This window comes from Leptonychotes weddellii, chromosome 7 (genome assembly GCF_054177405.1).
Source record: "Leptonychotes weddellii isolate Sample4059 chromosome 7, ASM5417740v2, whole genome shotgun sequence".
Classification (NCBI taxonomy): Eukaryota; Metazoa; Chordata; class Mammalia; order Carnivora; family Phocidae; genus Leptonychotes; species Leptonychotes weddellii.
Window position 1 is genome coordinate 78,007,553 of NC_138375.1, and position 19,256 is coordinate 78,026,808.

Below are 19,256 nucleotides of genomic sequence, written 5' to 3' on the forward strand. Positions count from 1 at the left end.
AAATTGTGTCCCTTTAATGCTCAAAATCCTCCAGTGATTTCCTATTTCATTCCTTCCAAAGTTCATTGGCCTATAAGGCCCTACGTGAGCTGAACTCCCTACCTTTCTGACCCCTTTTCCTGTTTTCCCTCTCTCTCATTCTATTGCAGATCCCTTGGCCTCTTTGAAATTCCTCAAACTTACCAAGGAATACCCTTTTGCTTGTGCTGTTCTTTTTGCCTTCTGAATGTTGTTCTCCCAGATATTTTCACGTCATTCTCCCTTACTTCCTTCAGGCTTCCTTCAGGCTCAGATGTCTTCTTTTTAGGAAACCTTTTCTTACCACCTTCTGTAAATAACAACACCTACTTGCCTTTTTATTTTATTTTTTTATTACTTTTCTCGGTAGCACTTAGGTTCAATGAATATATTATACAGTTGACCGTTGAACAACATGGGTTTGAACTATGCGAGTCCACTCATACATGGATTTTTTTTTTTGTAAGTATAATATAGTACTATAAATATATTTTCTCTTATGATTTTCTTAATCTTTTCTCTAGTTTATTAAAAGAATATAGTATGTAACCCATATAAAATATGTATTAGTTGACTATTTATGTTATTGGTAAGGAATCTGGTCAACCATAGGTTATTAGTAGTAGTTAAGTTTCGGGGGGGGGTCAAAGTTATACTCAGATTTTCAACTGCATTTGGGGTTGGTGCCTTTAAGCCCACATTGTTCAAGGGTCAGCTGTATTACTAGTGGGAATTCAAAATGATACAACCATTCTGGAAAGTAGCTTGTAGTTTCTTAAAAGCTAAACACATACTTTATCATACAACCCAGGCATTTGCTTTTAGATATTTTCCTAGGAGAAATGAATACTGCACAGAAATGTATTCAGAAATATCCATGGCAGCTTTACTCATAACAACCCCTATATGGATACTATCCAAATGTCCATCGACAGGCAAATGGATCAACAAATGGTGTTATATCCATAAAATGGAATACTACTCAGGAGGAAAGAAAGAACTAGTTATAGATACATACAACAACACTGATGAACCTCAAAAGGTTTATACTAAATAAAAAAGACCCCAAAAGAATACATACTGTTTACAGAATATTCTGGAAAAAGTAAAACTAATCTATCATGATAGAAAGCAGAGCAGTTGCCTGAAGTTGGGAGTAGAGGGAGAACTGACTAAAAAAGGGCATTAGGGAGGATTTGGCTGGGGGGAGGATGTTGGGATACTCACTAAGTATATACATTTGTTAAGATTGTACACTTAGAATGGGTACATTTTATTACGTATAAAGCTATAATTGAATATAGGGTTTTTCAAAGATTTTATTTATTTATTTTAGAGACCATGAGCAGAGGAAGGGGCAGAGGGAGAGGGAGAGAATATAAGGCAGACTCTGTGCTGAGCCTGACGTGGGGCTCTATCCCATGACCCTGAGATCATGACCTGAGTTGAAACCAAGAGTAGGACACTCAACCAACTGAGCCACCCAGGTACCCCTAGAGTTTTTTAAAAGGTGGCTTCTTAAGAAAAAGAATGTAACCCATGCCTGAAAAGTTTTTTAAATTAAAAATCTTAGAGAAGGGTGAAATCTTAGGGCACACCATTGAAAAATCTGATGGTTTTCTTTAGACCCAACTCTACTATGTGTTACAACTCAAAATGTCTGGTAAAAGCATCCTGGTTTAGTATGATAAGAAAGGTTAAGAAGGCACCATGAAGTAAAAACTCTGTGATTTCTGTAAAGCTTATGAGCTAGTGCAGAAGCTCTGGTCTTCATGAACATAAAGTAGTGTCCTAGAGATGCCATCATCCCCAAAAAATAAAACCCAAAGGGCTGGGGAGGTGGTGAAAGGGGGGTGGTGCTAATACCAGTCTCGCTCCTTTGCTGGGGACTCTTGTTATCTGGTTCTGTATTTACCCAGTGCTGTATTTAGAAAAGATTAAATCAAAACTATGAAATTAAAACATGATGAGTGATTAAAAGCAGCAAGAGAAAAACAACTTGTTATATACAAAGGAACCTCCTCCCTCCTCATAAGGCTGTCAGCAAATTTCTCAGCAGAAACTTTTTAAGGTCCAAAGGGAGTGGCATGATATATTCAGGTGCTGAAAGGAAAAAATTCCAGCCAAGAATACTTTACCCAGCAAGGTTATCATTCAGAACTGAAGGAGAGATAGAGTTTCCCAGCCAAGCAAAAGCTAAAGGAGTTCGTCACCACTAAGCCAGCCTTACAACAAATGTTAAAGGGAATTGTTTAAGCTGGAAGGAAAGGGCACTAATTTGCAATAAGAAGACATATGAAAGTAAAAATCTCACTGATAAATGTAAATATATAGAAGAGATAGTGGATTAATCATTTAAAAAGCTAGTATGAAGGTTAAAATAGTAAAAACTATAACTACAATAAATAAAGGGATATACAGAATAAAAAGATGTAAACTGTGACATCAAACACATAAAATTGGTGGGGGCAGTAAAAATGCAGTGTTTTAAAATGTGTTCAGACTTAACTTGCTATCATCTTAAAATAGATGGCTATACAAATAGGCTGTTACATGTGAGCTTCATGATGCCACAAAGAGAAAACCTACAGTAGACACATAAAAGATAAAGGAATCTGAGCATAATATTATATAAAGTCATCAAGGCACAAGGGAAGAAAGGAACAAAGAAGAATTACAAAACAGCCACAAGATTGAATCAGTAATTAAAAACATCCCAACAAACAGAAATCCAGGAAGAGACAGCTTCACTCATGACACCAAACATTCCAAAATTTTAATACCAATTCTTCTCAAACTCTTCCAAAAACTTGAAGAGGAAGGAATACTTCTGAACTCATTTTACAAGGCCAGCATTACCCTCATGCCAAAACCCGTCAAAGACACTACAGAAAAGAAAACCACAGACCAGTGTTCCTGATGAACATAGATGAAAAAATCCTCAACAAAATACAAGCAAACTGAATTCAACAATACATTGAAAGAATCATTCACCATGATTGAGTGATTTATTCCAGGGATGCTAGGATGGTTCACAATTTGCAAATCAATAACTATGATACACCACATTAAAAATGTGAAGGAATAAAAATGATCTCAAGAGATGCAGAAAAAGTCGTTGACAAAATTCAGCATACTTGTAGATTAAAAAAAAAAAAACTTCACAAAGTGGGTATAGATGGGTCATACCTCAGCACAGTAGAGGCCATATATGAGGAGACCACAGCTAACACTGTGCTCAATAGTGGAAAGCTAAAAGCTTTTCTTTTAAGATGTTATTTATTTATTTTAGAGCACAAGTTGGGGGAGGGAGGACAAGCAGACTCTGCGCTCATGGCGGAGCCCAATGTGGGGCTCAATCCCAGGACCCCAAGATCACGACCTGAGCCAAAATCAGGAGTCAGAAGCTTAACCAACTGAGCCACCACGGCGCCCCTAAAACCTTTTAAGATCAGGAACAAGACAGGGATATGTACTGTTACCACTTTTATTCAACATAGTACTGGAAGTCCTAACCAGAGCAGTTAAGCAGGAAGAGAAATAAAAGATCCAAATTGGAAAGGAAAAAGTAAAACTGTCACTATTCATGAGCAACACAATTTTATATGTTGAAAACCTTACAGACTCCACCAAAACTCTGGTTAAAAGTAATAAATCAATTCAGTTAAGTTCAGGGTACAAAATCAATATACAAAACCTCTTGCATTTTTATATACTAACAAACTAGCAGAGAAATTAAGTCTTGTTGATATGTGGGATTTAAGAAACAAAACAGAGGATCATAGGGGAAGAGAGGAAAAAATAAAATGACGAAATCAGGGAGGGAGACAAACCATAAGAGACTTTTTTTTAAGATTTTTATTTGTCAGAGAGAGAGAGAGAGCACAAGCAGGGGGAGCAGCAGGCAGAGGGAGAGGGAGAAGGAGGCTTCCCGCGGAGCAGGGAGCCTGATGCGGGACTCGATACCAGGACCCTGGGATCATGACCTGAGCCGAAGGCAGACACTTAACCGACGGAGCCACCCAGTCGTCCCCCATAAGAGACTCTTAAGCATAGGAAACAAACTGAGGGTTGCTGGAGGGGAGAGGGGTGGGGGGTTGGGGTAACTGGGTGATGGGCATTAAGGAGGGCGCGTGATGTAATGAGCACTGGGTGTTATATAAGACTGATGAATCACTGACCTCTACCTCTGAAACCAATAATTCATCATATGTTAATTGAATTTAAATAAAAATAAAGTTTTTAAAAAAGAAGCTAAGAAAGTAATCCCATTTATAATTGCATTAAAAAAGAATAAAATACCTAGGAATAAATTTAATCAAGGAGGTGAAAGACCTGTACACTGTATACTAAAACATTGATGAAAGAAATTAAAAAAGAAATAAATGGAAATATACTCCATGCTCATGGATTGGAAGAATTAATATTGTTAAAATGTCCATATTACTCAAAGCAATCTGCAGTTTAAACAAAATCCCTATCAAAATACCAACATTTTTCACAGAACTAGAACAAAAAACCCCTAAATTCTAAAATGTGTATGGAAACACCAAGTATTGCAAATAGTCAAAGCAATCATGACAAAAATAACAAAGAGGCATCATGCACTCTGATTTCAAATTATGTTATAAAGCTGTAGTAATCAAAACAGCATGGTATTGGCATAAAAATAGACACATGAACCAGTGGAACAGAATAAAGAGCCCCAAAATAAACCCATGCATATGTGGTCAATTAGTTTATAACAAAGGAGGCAAAAATGTTCCATGGGAAAGGACAGTTTCTTCAACAAATGGCGTTGGGAAAACTGGACAACCACATGCAAAAGAATAAAACTACATCACTAACACCATACACAAAAATTAACTCAAAATAGATCAAAGACTTAAATGTGAGACCTGAAACCATGAGACTCCTAGAAGAAATATAGGGGGTAAGTTCCTTGACATTGGTCTTGGTGATGATTTTTGGGACCTGACTCCAAAGGCAAAAGAAACAAAAGCAAAAATAAACAAATGGCACTACATCAAACTAAAAAGCTTCTGCATAGCAAGGGGAACTATCAACAAAATGAAAAGGATACCTCCTAAGTGAGGAAAGATATCTGCAAATTATATATCCGATACAGGGTTAATATCCTTACCAAAAAACAAACAGGCTGATTAAAAAATGGGTAGAGGATCTGAGTAGACATTTTTCCAAAGAAGACATACAGATGGCTGACAAGCATATGAAAAGATGCTTAACATCACTCTTGATCAGAGAAATGCAAATCAGAACCATAATGAGATATACATTACACCTGTCAGAATGGCTATTATTAAAAAGACAAGAAATAACAAGTGTTGGCAAGGATGTAGAGAAAAGGGAACCCTTGTGCACTCTTGATGGAAATGTAAAGTGTTGCATTTACTATAGAATACAATATGGAGGTTCCTTGAAATACTAAAAATAGAACTACCATATGATCAAGTAATTCCACTTCTGGGTATTTATCCAAAAAAAACAAAAACACCAGTTCAATAAAATATGTGCACCCCTCTGTTCATTGTAGCATTATTTGCAATAGCCAATATATAGAAACAACCCAAGTGTCTGTCAGTGGATGAATGGATAAAGAGGATGTGGTATATATATATAGTGGAATACTACCCAGTCATAAAAAAGAATGAAATTTTGCCATTTGTGACAACATGGATGGACCTTGAGTGTATCATGCCAAGTGAAATAAGTCAGAGAAAGACCAGTACCATATGATTTCACTTACATGTGGAACATAATAAAGCAAAAAAACAAACTTCATAGATACAGAGAACAGATTGGGACGGGTATGAGCGAAATGGGTAAGGAGATCATGAGGTACCAACTTCTAGTTAATAAGTCATGGGGACATAATGTACAGCATTGTGACTGTAGTCAGTAATGTATTGCGTACTTGAAAGTTGCTGAATAGATCTAGAAGGTTCTCATCATAAAAAAAAACCATGTAACTATGGTGACAGATGGTAACTAGACCTATTGTAGGGATCATTTTATAATATATACAAATATTGAACTATTATGCTATACCCCTGGAATTAATACAATGGTGTATATGTCCATTGTACTTCAATTAGAAAACATTAAAAAAAAACCCCATGATGAGTGACAGTTGTGAGAGACAACAGCTGTGGCATTAGATTTTCATCATGTCAGGCCTGAGATCTGTATTTCAGGGCACTTTTTTCCATTGGCACTGATCCTGAAGGACAACAGTTGTCCTTCTATTAGCTAGGATCTGACTTCAAATGAGTTTGTGGGGAACTTGAGGAGTGATGAAATTTCTTTTATTTGATTGTGGTTATATGACTATATGTTTGTCAAAATTTACAGAATTTTGCACTGACAAGACTAAAAATTACTGCATATAAATTATACCTTAATTTTATTTATTTTTAAAGATTTTATTTATTTGACAGAGAGAGAGAGAGACACAGGAGAGGGAACACAAGCAGGGGGAGTGGGAGTGAGAGAAGCAGACTTCCGGCCGAGCAGGGAGCCCGATGCGGGGCTCGATCCCAGGACCCTGGGATCATGACCTGAGCTGAAGGCAGACACTTAATGACTAAGGCACCCAGGCACCCCAAATTATACCTTAATTTTAAAAAAATAAAAAATTGAGTATTTTTATAGAACTATTTCCCCCCAAAACAGGTGTTTTAAATGTGAAGGAGCTATTTGTCATTACAGGTATTGCAGATCTAAAAATCCTCATTAGACTCTAAATGTACAAAATGAGTCATCAGGCTGTACTGTTAATAGAAATTGAACTGTGTGAACAGCAATATTTTAGTAAGAATATAAGCCTTATGAAGAGTTGTAGATATTGTGAGTTTTTTTGCACTTTTATGTTCAGGTATATTAAGTGTAAGAGGGATTGTATATTTGAATTTTGCTCTTTTACATTTGAGAAATTAAGACAGTTGATTGAAAGAAAACCAGGAATTCTCTACTAGTAGGTTATTAACATTCAGTTTTGGAATGCTCTATGCGTATTTTTTTAATATACCTTCATAAATGGTCAAAAGTGGATAGATTGTTTAGCTTGTGCATATAAATACTAGTTCTCCAGCCTGAGAATATATTCACACATCTATTTGTTCATTATTTTATTGTAATCTAACATCCTTATTAGTAATTTTTCTAAATAAGGAGCTCTTTGGTAATATTCATAGGGGTGGCATTTGGTACAGTATCTGGAAGAAGAAATCAAGAAGGAAGTACTCCTCACTTTCCTATTTATGCTAATTTTACTATCACTTTTGGAGTCACTCAGGGTTGAAACCTGGTAGTTGTTTTTGATTCCGTCTTCTTCCTTCTCCCCACACCCAGGCATTTGCCAGGTCATGAGGCTCCTACCTCTGCTTGTCTTATAAAGTTACCTCTTCCCCAAGTCATTAGTAACTTGGTGGTGCTCCAAACTGGTTGTGTACATAAGCCAGGAAGGTATTAGAAAAAGAAATATTGATATCTAGGCCCAGTCTAGAGGTGCTGAATCAGAATCCCTAAGTAGAATCCAGGGATCTGTACTTTTTTTTTTTTTTTTAAGATTTTATTTATTTGAGAGAGAGAGCACAAGCGGGGGGAGAGGCAGAGGGGGAAGCAGGCTCCCTGCTCCAGGACCGTGGGATCGTGACCTAAGCCAAAGGCAGACGCTTAATGACTGAGTCCCCTATTTTTTTTCAGCTTCCTAGGAAAATGCAGAAAGCTGCCTAATTGCAGTACCTAGATAACATCTGTTCTCAAAAAACTGAGAGATTAAGGAAGGGTAATGTGAGAAGTGGAGCTAAGAAATCCAGGTCCTCCAGAGAATACCGAGCCACAGTGGGCCATGTTTCCTCTTTCCCCCCTTCTGGCCCCCTAGTTCAAAACATCTGACAGTTAGGCTTTTACCCAATCCAAAACAAAAGCACAAACAAGATATTTACCCAGAGGCACTGAAAACACTGCCTGGGGGAAACACTGGCAACCTAGTAGCACAGTGGGTTGCTGATGCCCTAACACAAAATTATTCTGGAATGTAAGGACTCAGAAGCTTATGTCTCCTAAACTGATGCCTTTCTGATGCCTCTTTCTAAATATAAAAACACAACCAACATCCCTAGACATTTGAAGAAAACCTGCAAAATAAAATAAATGTATCAGGAAATACATATAAGCATGGCATAAGGAAATACAAATAATTTAGGGAACAAAGCATTCTTAAACAAAAAGTTCTAATAAGTTTATCAGAGAAATTCAAGCAGATAAGATGTTATAATAAAAGAATAATCAGACACTAAGTAAGCATCCTGGGAAACTGAATACATACTTCCCAATATGAAAATATAAATAGAAGGATAAGAAGATAAAATTAAGGAAATTGCTGAAAATATAGTGCAAAGAATCAAGAAAACAAGATAGAAGAAGAGCTATAAGAAAAAGAGTTGTCCTATAAATCCAGGATCTAATTAATCGCACTTCCAGAAGGAGAGGTCAGAGAAAATGGAGAAAGGAAATATATAGAGAGCTAAAGGAAGCCTTGAGTTCTCAGATGTAAAGTTTCTGCTAAGTGATAGAGTAAATGAAAAAAATGCCTACAACTAGAAACAACACTGAAAGTATAGAAAGCTTAGAATAGAGAGAAGAAATTTAAGGTGCGTGAAAAGGAAATAAAGGATTAAGATTCAGGCTTTTATCTGATTTTTCATCTTCAATACCGGTAGAAGACAATGGAGGAATGCTGTCAAACCTTTTGCGAGAAAGTGATTTTCAACCAAGAATTCTATACCCAGCTTAAATATCAATTAAATGTAAAAGCAGAATGAAAACATTTTCAGGAATGTAAGAATTAGTGCATTTATTTCCCAGGTCCTTTCTCTTTAAAAGATACTGGAGAGTGGAGGGAGTATGTTAGGAACAAAGACAATTAAAAACTTTATGAAAAACAGTAAGTATAGAAAAAGACATGTAATCACAACTATACTACATTCGCTGCCATGAAGAATATTCACATAGTCTTAGTAATACCAATGTTTTTTTTTTTATTATTTCAGTGTTAAACCTTTAGACAAACCCCAGAACAGTTGAGATAACAATATATATATACATATATATAAAAATGTTATCAATCCCAATAAGGTAAAAAGGGAAACATTCCTATGACAGAATTTAACAGCTACAAAGAGAAAGAAAGTCGAGGAGAATGGGAAGGAGCATATATCCCCTTTTAACAAAGTAGATATTCATACTGTAACTGATCTTAAAAAAATCTTCCAAGGCTTAAATATTTTACTTAAAGTCTTAGGTGGATTTAAGAGAGTTGAATCTCCACCTATCATAAGCAGGAAATCAATGGATAATATAGTTCCAGGCATATAATATGCAGTTGATAAATGTCACTTCTTTTTTTTTTTTTTTTTAAAGATTTTATTTATTTATTTGACAGAGAAAGACACAGCGAGAGAGGGAACACAAACGGGGAGTGGGAGAGGGAGAAGCAGATTCCCCGCTGAGCAGGGAGCCCGATGCGGGACTCGATCCCGGGACTCGAGGATCATGACCTGAGCCGAAGGCAGTCGCTTAACCAACTGAGCCACCCAGGTGCCCCGATAAATGTCACTTCTTTATCTTGATCAGAAACATTAAAGAGGGGCACCTGGGTGGTGCAGTTGGTGGAGCGTCGGACTCTTGGTTTTGGCTCAGGTTCTGATCTCAGGGTCATGAGACTGAGTCCTGAGTAAGGCTCCAGCTCAGCATGGAGTCTACTTAAGACTTTTATCTGCCTCTCCCTCTGCCCCTTCCCACAATCCCCTCCCTGTGCTCACGTGGGCAAAGCTCTCTCTCCCAGATAAATAAATCTTTAAAAAGAACATTAAAGAAGTACATTTAAGGGTTGCCTGGGTGTCCCAGTCAGTTAAGCGTCTGACTCTTGATTTCGGCTCAGGTCATGATCTCATGGTCATGGGATGGAGCCCCCCTTCTCGTTCTGCATTTAGCCAGGAGTCTGCTTGGGCAGGTCCGCTCTTTCTCTCTCAAATAAATAAGTAAATCTTATAAAAAAAAAAAAAACAACAAAAAAAACCCATTTAAGTACAAAGTCCTCACTATGACATTCATGATTCACTATAATTTCAAAACAGCTACATTTTGGGGTTTACTCTTCCTTATATGCTCCCTACTCCAGCCAAATGAAACCATATCCACCATGCAACCACTGTCAGAAGATAAAATTAAGGAAATTAATGTGAAGGGAGATTGAGGAGAATAAGGAGTATGGATTTGGAGAAGCTGATACACCTTGATCAAATTAAATTTTATCAGTAGAGTTCAAAAGACACACATTTTAGTGTTGGCCAGGATGAAGTCTTTAGGCTAATCTTTGCTTGAAAAGAAAAGATCACATTTAGTCTGGCACAATAGGGATTCTCTTTTGAAAATAGTTCTAATTAGAAACTTTGGAGTACTTTTATTTAATCTCCTTAATATTGCAAATATCATGAAAACCACAATGAGAAACTGGAGGCAACATAAAGAAGATTATTGGTGTCTACAAGCAGCGTAACAAGAGTGATTCTCTCTTTTGTGCCCCCTGGCAATTTGGGTGGCTCAGAAGGGAAGAATGACTCAGCTTGAAATACAGGGCAGTAATGATAGCTGGTAAAATCAGTTGGAAAAAACAAAACAAAACTGGGAAGATCTTTCTTATATTTCAAGAGTCCTATTTGTCATGGATGCAGACTACAGTCAGGTTGTTTTTGTGGGGTGGCTGTGGGCAATATGTGTTCTACCCACCAATAATTTCGTAACAGTTAGTTAGGCTCATTTGTTGTAAGCAATAGAAACCAACCGGGGCAAAATCCTGGCCCTATTAAAATAATTAACGATAAATTATAATAAAATAATAAGAAATAGTCTAAAATAATAAGTTAAAAATAAACATTAAACATGTTAGACTTTAAAACAAATGCAAAACATTTGGAAAGACACTGGGTAGCTCTTAGAACAAAAGAAGTTAAACAACTGGGACTTGGGGAGGACAGCTAGGGTTACTGTGGTATTCTCAGTGGACAGACTGACACATCTGGTTAGTGTCTTCCAGCATGACGACTGAAATGACTCTGCTTTGCCACTCTCTGCATTTTTGGGACTCACCCAGATTTAGATGTGCAGGACAGAAATTAAAGAGTCATGTGTTTCACCCTTGGGAGGAAGGGGAGAGGGAAACCGGTTGATGTCTTGCACTGAAATGTTAGTGAGGATGATGAGAATTTTCTTAGTTAGAGGAAAGAGGGAGAACCAGTGCTGGGCCAACAGAAACAGATGCCTACTACAAATGGTCAAGAGCTTTTAAAAAGACATTACTATCTTGGAGCTGCCTGTGCTCCTACTCTTATCTTTTCCTGCTGTTATAAGGATTCCCTTCATTTTCTTGCCCTGATCCTAAGATATTTCCAGTTTGCCTCTCAATGTGGTTATAGTTTTAGCTATAATTATTTTTTTCTTTATTTTAGGGCTTACTTTTATGGTCAAACTAAATTCGTGGTAGAATTTTGTCTTCTCCAATACCATAGATAGAACAAGTCCCTGCTGATACCTTGATTTTGGACTACTAACCTCCGGAACTGTGGAAGAATAAATTTCTATTGTTTTAAGTCAACCAGTTTGTGGTACTCTGTATGGCAGCCCCAGGAAACTAATTCATGCCTACCTCCTACTTCCTCTTTTTTTATTCCATTGGCCTTAGATTATTACCATTACTACAAACCAGTACTTCCAATATTTTATTATACACACAAATCACCTGGAGATTTTGCTAAAGTGTTGATTCTGATATGGTAGTTCTGGTCGAGCCTGAGAGTCTGCATTTCTTACAGATTTCCAGGTGATGTCCATGCTTCTGGTCCAAAGACCACACTTGGAGAAGAGTCAGCAAGGAGAGCTCTCTTGTCAGATATGTGTCAGATCCAGGCTTTTTGCCACAATGCTAACAGGGATAAAGTGGGGAAAACTTACCCAGCGAGATGAAAAGAAAATGAGTAAACAAATAAAATATCCCAGGGAAGAATAGAAAAAATTTCAAAATAGACTCTGAGATTATTCTCCAATCTTCCAACCTCTCCCAATAGCTCCTCTAAAAAAAAAAAAAAAAGATTTCAAATTTGCTTTCTAAAGACATACATTTATCAATATAATACTAAGTTGGTATCTTTTTTTTTTTTTAAAGATTTTATTTATTTATTTGAGAGAGAGAATGAGACAGAGAGAGAGAGCATGAGAGGGGGGGAAGGATCAGAGGGAGAAGCAGACTCCCTGCTGAGCAGGGAGCCCGATGCGGGACTCGATCCAGGGACTCCAGGATCATGACCTGAGCCGAAGGCAGTCGCTTAACCAACTGAGCCACCCAGGCGCCCCCTAAGTTGGTATCTTATGTGGTCACTTTTCATTTTATTTTTTCAATTGTGATTTCATCACAATTGCAATTGTGATGCAGAGATGAGTGGGCACCCATAGTAGAATGCTACAAGCCAACTACCTTGAAGTTAGTGAAGTTTCTCTTGTACTTGGGAAGAGTGATCATTTGCAAAGGTCCAGAGACTAACTTTCAGAGCTTTTCGGATTGCCTGTTCTTAGGTTTCATCTTCAGAGATAATGTTTCTTTAGGCGGGAGGTCTGGTCCAGGAATTAGTGTTAAAAGGCTCTGTAGCTAATTCTGATGCAAAGTCAGGTTTAGGAAATAACAGGTCTGAAATAAAATTTACTCTATAGGTACTACATTTTACTTCATAGCCGAATGTCTAATTAAAAAGAAAAATAACGTGTCTATATTAATATACAGTTGAACAAAATTGTATATATAACCAGTTTTAGAAATCGGGTTGCCTGGTATCAGAACTTCAAAATCAGTTTTAGAACAAAGTGTTCTCCATCGTGAGAATGTTTCCTAACGTCTTCACAGGAAGACCGTCATCCTCTGGCTAGTAGTTTTTGAACTTTAGGGTACATAGGCATCTCTGATGGGCCGCTCATTAAGATGCATTTCCAGGGATGCCTGGGTGCCTCAGTTGGTGAAGCGACTGCCTCAGGTCATGATCCCAGGGTCCTGGGACCCAGTCCCATATCAGGCTCCTTGCTCAGTGGGGAGCCTGCTTCTCCCTCTGCCTTCCTCTCCCCCTGCTTGTGTTCTGTCTCTCTCTCTGACAAATAAATAAATAAAATCTTCCAAAAAAAAAAAAAAAAGGATTTCCAGGCCCCACCGCAAGACATTCTGCGTCTATGGCTTGGAGCGGGGTCTAAGAACCTGCGCTGTGACCACATCCCCCCAGCCACTCTCCATGCAGTGAATGGTCCGTGAGCTGCAGTTGGAGAAACCGTGCTGTACTATTGCTCTCCATGTAGAATCCTGGAGACGAAGAAGTAAGTATGACTGCTCAAGAATCTGCATTTTAACAATCTGTCCCGGGACCTTTCAGAGGGTAGTGACAGACTGAAAATGAGCAGGGCATCTAATCAGCAACCGAGATGGCAGATAGTAACGTCTTTATGAACCGTTTTTACAGTAAGTCACCCAGGCCCGCACATCATGCCAAGTTCCAACCTGATTTGCGTCATTGCCCTTGTGGGTTTGTGCCAAGACTAGTTACCAAACATATTGAAAAGATAACCCAAGAAAATGCGGGATAAAAATAAGATGCAGGCCTAGGACGACAGAAGCAAACTCTGAGCGGAGGTCACCTACAAGTCACCGTGGAAGGACGATGTTAGGGATTTGTTCCAACAAGCCTTTGATGAAAGAATTTGATTAGTGGGCCATTGAGCTCTTCAAATCAAAGAAAACAAAGCCAGTCACTTCCCCGCTTTGGTCGGGATTCAAAGGCTGTAAAGTCGGCCCCGCTCTGCTGAAAGCGCCGGGACTGGTCTGGCGAGCAGGAAAGGCCTCGCGGAGCAGGCGGCGGCGAGGACCGGCGAGCGGCAGCCGCTGACGGGGAAATCCACTGGCAGCGAGCGCGGTGAGTCAGCGCTGAGTCACGCTGGGCGCTACGTGCCGGTCCAGGCGGCGCGGCCCCGGCCCCGACCCGCAGCCGCGTCCTCAGCCGAGCCCGCGGCTTCCTGGAAGACCCTCCCTGCGCCCGGAGCAGCGTCAGCTCCCCCGCCCCGCAGGGCCCCCGCTGCCGCACACTTGCCTGCGAGCACGGCCTCCTCCGCCCAGCCTGGTGACATCCAGGATTCCGCGCAGGGGAGAGGGGGGAGGAGGGGTCACATGTGGCAGTCGGTTGCAGAGTTGCGGCGGATGCTTCAATCCCATGTGTTTCCTCAAAACTGAGATTCCAGTTGCTCTGGCTTTTTTTTTTTTTTTTCGTGTTTGTTAGGCTTTTCTTTTCCTTTGTTTGTTTGTTTGTTTCTTTCTTTTCTTTCTTTTTTCTTTCTCTTTCTTTCTTTCTTTCTTTCTTTTTTTTTTTTCCTGGCAGGGGAGTGACACGCAGATCTTTTTATAGTTTCCAGTGCTTTAAATGAAGCACAGGAAGAATGGATTAATAAAACATGTGTTGGAAATTATGCATCAAATCGTCACACTGATTTGGGGTCTAAAGTTATTATAATGTGGCTCCAGTTGTAGCTTTGAATGCTGGGTAACGGGGGGGGGAAGACGTATTAACTCTGTTCTGATTGCCTGTTGTTAATAACAATACAAAACAAACCTCTAGATTTTTGCTGTTGTGTCCAGTCACCTTTTCTAATAACTAGATTATTCTAAAGACTGGAAACGTGTTTGATAATCATGTGGTGTGGGTTACCAAAGAATGGGGGAGCCATGTCTTTGTGGGCCTTGTACCTTAACTAATACCCAGTTGTCCTGAGGTACAAAGGATGCTTTGTTGGTCTTACAAAATATGAATGGTAAGGATCACATCTTTGCTGAAAGGTGATAGCAGGTATTATGTCATGAAGCCTAGCTAGTGAGATAGTCCTGGTATGGGCGGGGTAATTCTGATTTTGAGGCTGACTTTCAAGACGGAGTCAGACAGGGTCTTTAGAAGTTGTCGTGCCAACTGTTGCCAGTTGTTCTGCTTCTTTGGGAGAATTCTAGCCCTCTTCATCCGTGTGTGTGTGTGTGTGTGTGTGTGTGTGAGAGTTGAACAAGACATTCGAGAGTTCTTGTATTTTGACAGCTTTTCTTGCAGAGGAGGAGACTGAAGTAATTAGAGGTTACACTGACCCACCAATACAGAGAAGCATGGCTGCCCAATTTTTTATAAGAAGGGAAAAGCTGCCAATCAAATAAAATAAGGAAACATGAAAATAGATGCTGAGAGGCCAGAAAAGGAAAATTTATATGGACCAGAAACAGAATCTAATATACTCGAACTGTTGATAACCAGAAACATACTTAATGTGCATACTTATGTACAACCCTTTAAAAAAAGGACATGTCAAATTATTCCTGTATAAAATATTTAAAAGCTTAACTAATTGTATGCATCATTTGATGTTGAAAAAAATGTGCTTGATTCTGATTCGCTTTATTAGCTGATCCATATTGATACTGCTTTGGCACTTAACAGGTTCAAAATTGAGTTTGAAACCCAAGTTACTTTACAACAGTGTGAACTTGGGCTAGTTTCTTAACTTCACTAGGCCTCAGTTTCCTCCTCTGTGAAAAGGAGATTATAATTACTATTTCATGGGCTTGGAGGCAGGATTAGAAGAGATGATGCCTATAAAAGGTTTAGCATAATGCCAGGCACATTTGAAAAAAATCCCTCAGTAAATGAAATTTTGTATCCTGTTGTCACTGTTACTGAACTTGATTGATTGATTGATTAGGTCACAAGGATATAGTATTTTGTCCAGATCACAGCACTAATAAAAGCTTTGAGAATAAATATTACAGACACATTGGTTCACTGACCTTGGGCAAGATCCTTGGGTAAGACCGTAAAACTTCTGGGCAAGTATATAATGGCCTTTGATTATGAGAGGAAAGCTGGAAGAGAAATAAGGGAAGTTGAAATCAAGGGAATGCCTATAATCATCAGTTGGCCAGATAAGTGGTAAGTGATGTAAAGGAGCCAGGCAAGAGCCCTTTTCTTCTGTCCTCAGAGCAACTTGACAAGAGGATAGCAGTCACTAGACAATATAATATTTGTCCTTTAAATTATAGAACAATTCCCTTGCCATGTAGTAATTCGTTAGTTTTTGGAGACAGAAATTTGTCTTTCCAGATGTAAAGCCAATGAGCTTAGCTACTAATGGAGGTTAGTGACTAGTCTCCCATCAGCCTCTCCAAGCAGCTCTGAGTCCCCTACTCGTAAGAGGTAACAGTCTCTTGCAATAATGAAATATTTCTTTTAGAATTACCCCCCAAGAAGAATGAAGGGGGGGAAATCGGAGGGGTAGACAAACCATGAGAGACGATGGACTCTGAAAAACAAACTGAGGGTTCTGGAGGGGAGGGGGGTGGGAGGATGGGTTAGCCTGGTGATGGGTATTAAGGAGGGCACGTTCTGCATGGAGCACTGGGTGTTATGCACAAACAACGAATCATGGAACACTACATCTAAAACTAATGATGTAATGTATGGGGATTAACATAACAATAAAAAAAAAAAAGAATTACCCCCCAAATACAGCAACTGCTTTGTAAACACCTGCAGTCTCCTATTTACAGAATCGAGGGTGAATGCCATCACTAAAGCAACTGCCTTCTATGAGACTTATTTGCTATAATGGCTTTCCATTTATTTCCTTTTATAAATCCATTCACTAATCTCTGAAATTTTCAGTACTAGATTCTGGAAACTGAAAATGAACCAGGCAGACAAGGCCTGATCATAAAGGTTATGTTCTGGTAGGGAAAACAAATGTTTAAAAAGTTAAGCAACGAACAAATTTCACTAAGAATCAACAATTCTAAAGAAACTGGTAAGTGCTAGAAAGGAAAATTCATAAGGTGCAATCTTAGAGAATAGCAGAGGGAATTTGTTTACATAGTTAGATCAAAGAAAGCCTCTCTCGAGTAGGTAACATTTAAGCTGAAGTTTGAAAGGTAAGCAGGTTGCACAAAGCGGGTGGAGTAATGTTTCAAGCAGAGGGCACAGCAAACACAGAGACCTTGAGTTGGGAAGCACCTTGGTTGGTTCAAAGAACAGCAAGCGAGGGAGGGGATGGGTAACATGACGTGAGGTCTGAGAGGTAAGGAAGCCACATCCTGCAGAGCCTTGAAGGCCGTAACAAACAGTTTGGATTATATGCTTAGTAAAATTGGCAGTCATTGAAAGGTTTTCAGCAGGGGTTCCACGATAAGATTTGCATTGCTAGAAGATTGCTGCGTGGGGAATGCCTCGCAGGGGACAGGAATGGAATGGGGTTGCCTGTAGCATAGGTATAACAATGGGTAATGTAGGTTGATCTTGGGACGGGTAACTAGCAGTGGAAAGAAAGAGAAGGGGAGGAATCTGAGAAGTGTGCTGGTGGTAGAAGAGCCAGAATGAGCTGCTAGATTAGAGTGAGAGTCAAGAGCCAGTGAGCTCAAAGATGACCTCTACTTTTCTGGGTCTTGAACTTTGGGGAGTCGTAAGCACTCGGTGATTTCCTGGCCAATATTTAAAGTCAGGAGTTCAAACTCATGTGTGAACATATGTACACACACACACACACACTTGTGAAAACACCCACTGCCACTTGTGAAAATAGAACATGCTGAGAGGACTAAGGTCAATATAAGAAATGATTGAGTGAGTGCTTTTCATTGAATGTCCCACACTTAATGGTGCTCTTTTCTACCTCTGTACTTTTATACAGGCTATTGCAAGGAACATCTAATGTCCTTCCCTCTCCTCTCTGTGTATTCTAATCCAGTTTAATCTTAATGCACAGGAAAAGTCCCATTTTCTCTGTGAAGCCACCACCGACAGCCAGGTCAAATGGAGCTCACTTTCTGTAGGACCTTGTAACATACATTCATGGCCCATGTCTAATTCTTAGAACACTTCAACCTTGGCCATGTCATGTGGCTACCCAATAGTTTACATTTCTCATAAATGTCTCTCCAACTCAGCTGTAAACCCTTTTGAGACCAGAGACAGATTCTCATATGCCCATTGTAACACTCACACTATCTGGCAGCATGCCCTGAACATAGAAGGGCCTCGACAAACAGCAGTGTAATTACTCGCGTTTTTACACGGACAATAACTTGATCACCTAGTTTAATAGTCCATATATATAGTAAATAGGAGATTAGGTCACAAAGAGATAGTACTCTGACCAGATCACAGAACTCATAAAAGCTTTGGGAATATGCATCACACGCATGTGGGTTCAGTGACCTTGGACAAGATCCTTAATGTCTGGGTCTCCATTTCTCATGTAAAAATGAAGAGGTTTATGCCTCATGATCCCAAAAGTTCTTGTAGGATTTCTTTTTAAAACCAGAGTTACTGAATATTCTTAAGAACCAGATACTGAACTAAGTAAGCACTGTTGATACCCTTTTATTTAATTTTTCTAACAACTTCATGAGATGAGGTAGTGTTATTCCTCTTTTCATAGATAAGGAAACTAAGATATAAGAAGTTTAAGTAACTTGCCCAAGGGTACTCAACTAACAAGCGGCAGAATAGAATTGGATTGGAATGTAGGCCTGTTCTATTGCAAAGCCTGAGATCTTAATCACATCGCTATTCTGCTACATTTCTATACCCTTCATTTGTACAGAGGACTTGAATGAGAAAAGTTAGGTATTTTACCCAGAACTTGATGTCTAGGAATTGGTAGAGGTAGGTCTAGATTCCAACACCAGCTCTCTTTTCCTTATGATATGCTGTAAGTGCCTTTTTTATCAAAGAATATTCAGGATGGGGTTGTTCTGGCATATTTCAACGAGTATACTGGTACTGGAAAGAATTCAGTAATGAATATAGTCAGTTGTGTTTGCTGAATAAAGGAAATGAGTTTATCTTCTTGTTTAGAAAGGTTTTGCAAAGTACCTCTGTGCTTCATCAGTTCTAAGCAGAAGTCAGTGAAAAGGCAGGTACCAACAAATGTAGAATCATTATGCTGTACACCTGAAACTAATATAACACTATATGTCAACTTATCTCTAAAACAACAACAGCAACAACATATACACCACAGATGGCTTCCTTATTTTACCATGCCAACAATTAGCGCGAGATTACCCATGAATGTGGGGAGAGAGAGAACATTTCCTAATAGAT

The 19,256-nt window shown here is 39.0% G+C and overlaps 2 long non-coding RNA genes across 2 annotated transcripts in view; one reads left to right on the forward strand and one right to left on the reverse strand.

Annotated features, from left to right (window-relative positions):
* LOC115943756 (uncharacterized) overlaps positions 1-19,256 on the forward strand; it is a 133,202-nt gene that overhangs the window by 63,051 nt on the left and 50,895 nt on the right. The window lies entirely within an intron of this gene.
* Positions 8,832-14,200, reverse strand: LOC145722653 (uncharacterized). The gene is made up of 3 exons (XR_014147068.1): positions 12,572-14,200; positions 11,840-12,022; positions 8,832-10,088 (listed from the first exon to the last, which is right to left on the reverse strand). It is a non-coding gene; the product is annotated as an uncharacterized LOC145722653 (long non-coding RNA).